Source organism: Sarcophilus harrisii, chromosome 3 (genome assembly GCF_902635505.1).
Source record: "Sarcophilus harrisii chromosome 3, mSarHar1.11, whole genome shotgun sequence".
Lineage (NCBI taxonomy): Eukaryota > Metazoa > Chordata > Mammalia > Dasyuromorphia > Dasyuridae > Sarcophilus > Sarcophilus harrisii.
Genome location: NC_045428.1, coordinates 217,356,822 through 217,363,127, shown reverse-complemented (window position 1 = coordinate 217,363,127; position 6,306 = coordinate 217,356,822). Strand labels below are relative to the sequence as shown.

The window sequence follows — 6,306 nt, the reverse complement described above, 5'->3', positions numbered from 1 at the left end:
ATATGTGCATATAAAATAGAATACCACCCAGACCAAGGGAGGTTAATTACATTCTACCCTGATTAAACGATAGCTGAGATATTATGTTCATTTCTCAATTTTATATCTTAGGAAGACATTGAAAATCTAAAGACTGTCCAGAAGAGGATAACCAGAATGAAGAAGGGTCTCAAATTTGTGGACTAGCTAAAAGAACCAGAGTGCTTATCCTAGAGAAAAAGCTTAGAGTACATCATAGCCATTTTCAAGTATTTAAAGAGCTATAATATAAGAGAATAATTAAGCATCTCTGCTTGGCTCCGGAGGGTTAAAATGGAAACAGTAAATAGAACATGTAAATCAGCAAGTTGAGGTTTAACATAAGGAAACCTTTCCAACAATATCAATCACCTAATAGTGGAATTGTTGGTATCGCCATTACTCACTCATTGAAGGTTTATGAGCAAAGACTTCATGAGCATTGGTCAAGGATGCCAAAAAGAGGGTTCTTGTTCAAGTGCAGTTTGGACCAGATGATCTTGGAAGACCTTCTAACTCTGGGTAAAGGGCTTATCTAATGAACATTTAACCAACATTAATAAATGAAACCAGCTTTTGAAGTCTGAATTTTACCCTCCTTACATTTCATTCTCACTAAAGAATCAAGTCAGTTTCTAAGTCAGGAAAGGGGGAGAGGGGAAGATAGGGGAAAAAAGGAAAACAAAGTTACATGAAAACATTATTATGTATTTAAAAGGACTAGCAAATGGTACATAATAGTTTTACAATTTTCATCTTTTTTTATTCTGTTATGAAAATGTTTTATTTCACATTAAAAATAAAATTTAAAAATTATAATTATATTTAAATACCATGATTATATTTATATTTATTTAATTTATTATATTTATAAATATATTTAATTATATTTAAAAAGAATCAAGTCAGTCAACACTTTCATAAGGCAACACCTCCAAGATGCATAAGGGAATTGCATGTAAATGCATATAAAGGCCAGACCTTAACTAATTAATCATTGAAATTGAAGGATAAGCAGAAGAATCATTTATGAGTTTGCTCATTGTTTTCCACTGATATTGATCATAATAACAAAAGCTGCCATCTAGCTTGTAATTTGTGTGTGTGTATACAGTGAGAGAGAGAGAGAGAGAGAGAGAGAGAGAGAGAGAGAGAGAGAGAGAGAATTTGAGGCAAAAAATAAATATATTATCCCCATCTTATAGATGAGGAAACTAGGAAATTGAGGTTTAGAGAATTGAAGAGACAACCAAGATCAGATTACCAGTAAGGACAGAAAGGGGATTTAAATCCAAGTCTGCTATGTTCATTTCTCTCTTTCTTATCTTTTGCACCATTTGTAATGCTGTGGTCAACTAACAGCTGGATTTGACATAGTTAGCACCTTAGTTTATTGATATAATATAGCGACTCACCTAGATTATTTCGCCATCTTTCTTATCTTTAAGAACCATAAATAGTACTATTTCCTTTTCCATGAAAAGAGATTCTTGGAAGAAATATAACCAGCATTAAAAGTCACTCATTTCCTTTTGATTTCATTAACAACTAAACAATAATTTCCTCAGTCACAAAACCTAATGTATGCATGTGTGTGCTTTCTCTCTCTCTCTCTCTCTCTCTCTCTCTCTCTCTCTCTCTCTCTCACACACACACACACACACACACACACACACACACAGGATACAAAGAGAGGAACTTTTTCCCCAGGATACAAAGAGAGGAACTTTTTCCCCCAAGAGAATTTTTTGGCCTTTCCTGACCCTACACTTTGTCAATGATTGCCTAAGAAATAGAGCCTCTTGGCACCAGTGATTACTGCCAGGAAAGAGAGAGCAACAGAGAATGAGAGAGATAAACAGAAAACAAGGACACAAAGAAACAAAAAGACAGGAAGAGAGGCAGAGAAGGGAAGAGGGAGGAGAGGAAAGAGAATGAGAGAGAGAGAGAGAGAGAGAGAGAGAGACAGAAACAGAGAGAAAGAGAAAGAAAAAGAGAGAGAGAGAGAGAGAGAGAGAGAGCCATCAATGTGGTGCAGGAGAGGGAAGAGGAAATTGAATCATTTTAACTCCTGCTATTTTGAAACTTTAGTCTCTGTGTGCTTCTGTTTTAGAAAAAAACAGTTAAATCCTCGCCTGAGATCCCTAGACCAACCCTACTCCCAAAAAAGATTTCACTTTCTTTCTTCTTGAACTACTGTTGTGGGACATCTTCCATCTCAGGAGAACTTTGAAAGAAAAAGACTTTCCATACCTTTCTTCTCCTGGCAGAAAAATAATCTAAAGAAATGGGTAAGTGTAAATAATTACAGGGGAAAAGCATATTGTCAGCTTCCTGGGTTTGGCAAAAGGAGTGGTCAAAAGGCCATCTTATAAGTGAAGACTGTTTCAATGAAACAATGTGAAAAATTAAGTGATACAGGAGGAACACTGAGATTCTTAATTGGAAAAATCTAAATAGCACCAATGAAGCAGTTTAGTTGTATAGAAAGAAAATATTCCCAACAACAAAAGCATCATTACTTGGAATCTGATACTGATTTTTCCACTTCTTGGCGGTGTGACTATAGACAAGATGTTTCCCTTTCCTATGCCTTAATTTCCAAATTTGTAAAATGAGACATTAAAACTCTATAACTCTAAGATCTGTTTCACTTCCAAATCCATAGTTATGATGAGGCAAAGTAGCCTCAAAGATAGCACAGTAGAATAAGCACTGGATTTGGAGTCAGAGGACTTGGATTCAAATCCAGAACTTGGATTTATTTTCTCACTCAGTCCTGTGACTCCTAGTGACCCTATGAATTACATTGTCCTTTAGATTTTCTTAACAAGGATGTTAGAATGGTTTGCCTTTCCTTCTCCAATGGATTAAGGGCAAGAGAGGTAAGTCCCTTGCTGCTGGTCACACAGCTAGTGAGGCTGTATTTGAACTCAGCTCTTCCTGATTCCAGGTCTAGCACTCTATCTACTGAACCACCTAGTTGCATCCAATATGTGATTCTAGGACTATTATTATGTATTAATTCTTTTTACTACTGATGACAACATTGCTAAATGTATTAATAGGTGGAATTATGCCTTTTTTATTTAGAAATGCATTAGAAGAGCTTGGCTATTCGTAGAGAAGGCTGGGAATATCACCAATTGATTATTATTATTTGTACTGTATTGTATTATTTGTATTTGTATAATATTTTATTATATTAGTGTATTATATTAACTGGATAACTGCATTAACTGGAAGGAAGCTCAGAGACTTCTGCACAGCAGTGTAATATTTCAAAATGTAGCTTCACCCACTGTCTAGAAGGACCTAGCAGAATTTTGCATGGTGCCTTGGCAGTCTCTATAAAGGCTGAAAACTTTCACTTGAGCTCCTGAAAGAAGCCCTCCAAAATTGTTTAAGACATGTTTATTCTTTGTGAGATAGGGTTTTAGAGTCAGCAGCTGGCTTCAGGATCATAATAAGTGGCTGAGATCTGATGCCCCTTGCCCTGGAGATGTATGAATACTAGAGAGTATCAGGAACTGAGATCCTCTGACTGGTGAAATAATCTAGATGAGTCACTATATAATATCAATAAACTAAAGTGCTAACTATGTCAAATCCAGCTGCTAGCTGACCACAGCTTTACAAATGGTGCAAAATCTCCTTAAAGTTCTATTGCAATTGTTGTGGTGTTGAGGTCTCTGGAATCCGGGCTGTGGAGTTCACAAGACAGCAAGTGACCTGATAGTTTGCCATCTGAGCTTTGGACATAAGGAAAGGAAATTGAAGAAAGAAAAGAAAAGGAGGAAGGGGGAAGAAAGGAAGGAAGGAAAGAAGAAAAGAAAGGAAAGAAAGGGGGAAAAGGGAAAAAAGAAAAGGAAAAAAGCCTATATTTGGAATAAAAACTGAAAGTATAAAGTATAAACCACAGACTAGGTCAAGACCCAGAGTTTCTCGGAAGGAACAAATTCTAAAAAGCTTCAACAGAGGAGGAAGCCATGAGCAAAACAGAGATTTCAAACTGGGGAGTCTTGAATAAAATGGCATGTTCAAGCAATGATGGAAATCACAAAAATTATAATTGTGTATGTTCAATCTTTTTCTTGGATAGAGATGAATGTTCCCAGCCTTCTTTTATGCATTGATGTAATAAAACAGTCATCCAGTGATTGTCGCAGGATCAGTGAGTAGGTGAAAATCTCAAGAACAGGAAATCGGAGCAGTGAGGTTTGTGGGTTTGCAGTAGGAAGCCAGTACAGGACATTTGACTAGGACTGTGACAGGGATTCTAAAGAAGTGAAAGCAAGGCTAGGAAGGAGGCAGAGAGAAAACTGATTTCATAATTTTGTATAGATTGACTGCGTTCTGCCTATCTGGGATTATCAAAGGATTAGGTCTCAAAGCACTGAATGGAGATATCAGCTCCCTAAAGAATAATGAATGTAACAATGATTACCTTGGTCCCCATAAAGTATGCTACATTTTATCCCTTCTCTCCCATGCTTAAAGAAGTTTGGGGGTGTCCATTCTCTCTGTCATCAGCTCCAGTTCCAACTAATGTTCTCCAAATTGTAGGGGTCTCTGTACCTAGTTTCATTTAACCGTTTAACATACTACCTTTTTCAAAGACTTTATTTCAAAGGCATCGCAAGAAGAAACATACTACCCAACTCCTGGAAAGGATGGGAGGGATGCATAATTGCCCTCCTATAACACTTCAGTTTCTAGAAAGGGATCCAAAGCATTTCCTATACAGCACATTCCCACCAAATTCTAAGTTCAAATCCTTTTTGGACTCAATCTCAGGTATCTTAGCTTCTTAGGGCTAACTTACTGACCTACAGCAACATGCCCCTTAGAATCCAGCCTCCAAGATCATCACATCTTGGTCCTAGGTCCAGGGATTCCACTGCCTATCCCTAAAACTGAAAATCCGAAACAAAATAAAAGGGGAAAAACCTTCCAAGCCTGTTTCTCATGGCCTAAAAAGGAGAGAATAGACAATCCATCCTTTTGCAACCAGGTTGTGCGTGGAATCTGTGATGCAGATGAATTGTGCTCTTCAGGCTTTCTAGATGCCAAAGGACAAAGAGAGCTATTGTCCCAAAAATCATCATTTTAAAAATGCAATCTGGTATCTAGGATATTCGGTGACATATTCAACATGTATAGGACTGCTTGCCATCTGGGGGAGGGGGTGAAGGGAGAGAGGGGGAAAGTTGGAACAGAAGGGAGTGCAAGGGATAATGTTGTAAAAAAAAAATTACCCAGGCATGGGTTCTGTCAATAAAAAGTTATAATTAAAAAAAAGAAGGAAAAAAATGCAATCTGTTCCAGCTATGCAGTCAATAAAAAGGGGCTACTCTCACCCAAAAGGTAGGAGGATATAGAATGTATTCCAGAAGCAGGTCTTGGTGAATCCCGTGTTACTGTCTCCATGTCAGGTGATCTGGGCATCTTCCAAAAACCTATTACACTAATGTTAGATATAAAATTCCTAATTTTGTGAGGGCCACCACCTTAAAAACAACTACCGCTTCTGCACCAATTTTTGTTGCAAAGAATAAAGAAATAAGGGCAGCTAAATGGCAAAGTGGATAGAGCACTAGCCCCTCTGGAGAACCTGAGTTCAATTCTGGTCACAGACATTTAATACTTACTAGCTCTATGATCTTGGGCAAGTCACTTAACCCTAATTACATCCCTCTCTGCCCTCCCCCAAGAGTGTTATTAAAAAGAATAAAGAAATAGAAATTTTCTTCTATGACAGTTGAATACATTACATGTAGGTCACTGTCTAGGAGCTACAGGAGCAATAGTTCCCTAGTCTGACTGGCATCCTCTTTTCAGCAATTTTTTTTTCAGAAAAGGAGGTTTATCTCTTCATTCATTTATTTGATAATCAACAGGGGATGTAATTGAACTTTATACCTCAGATGACACTATTCTCAATCCACCAACAATGATTTTTTTCATATATTATCAAGTAGACATTTGAGTGCTTTCTCACAGGATCTTTTCTGTGATCTACAAACCAATCTAGAAACACTTAGATTACTTCTACTATTACTATGGACAAGACTGAGCTACTTTAATTACTTTCATTGATTGTTTTTGAAGCTTTGTCTAGGAAATATGAAATAGAATAATATTCAAATATCGAATTATGGTAAAATCTCAATGGCTTTTCACTCTACATTTGGGAAATCTACTACTATCAGTTACTCATGTGATTTAGATGTCTGAGTTTTCAATGGCCACACATGGAGACATATAGGAAATGTGAAGCAATTGCTC

At 37.0% G+C, this 6,306-nt stretch overlaps 1 protein-coding gene across 1 annotated transcript in view; it reads left to right on the top strand.

The window, feature by feature from the left end:
* Positions 1-2,023: 2,023 nt before the first annotated feature.
* CSF2RA (colony stimulating factor 2 receptor subunit alpha) overlaps positions 2,024-6,306 on the top strand; it is a 52,995-nt gene continuing 48,712 nt past the window's right edge. The window contains exon 1 of the mRNA XM_031959068.1: positions 2,024-2,309. The gene's annotated coding sequence lies outside the window, so the exon portion shown is untranslated. The remainder of the gene's footprint in view (positions 2,310-6,306) is intronic.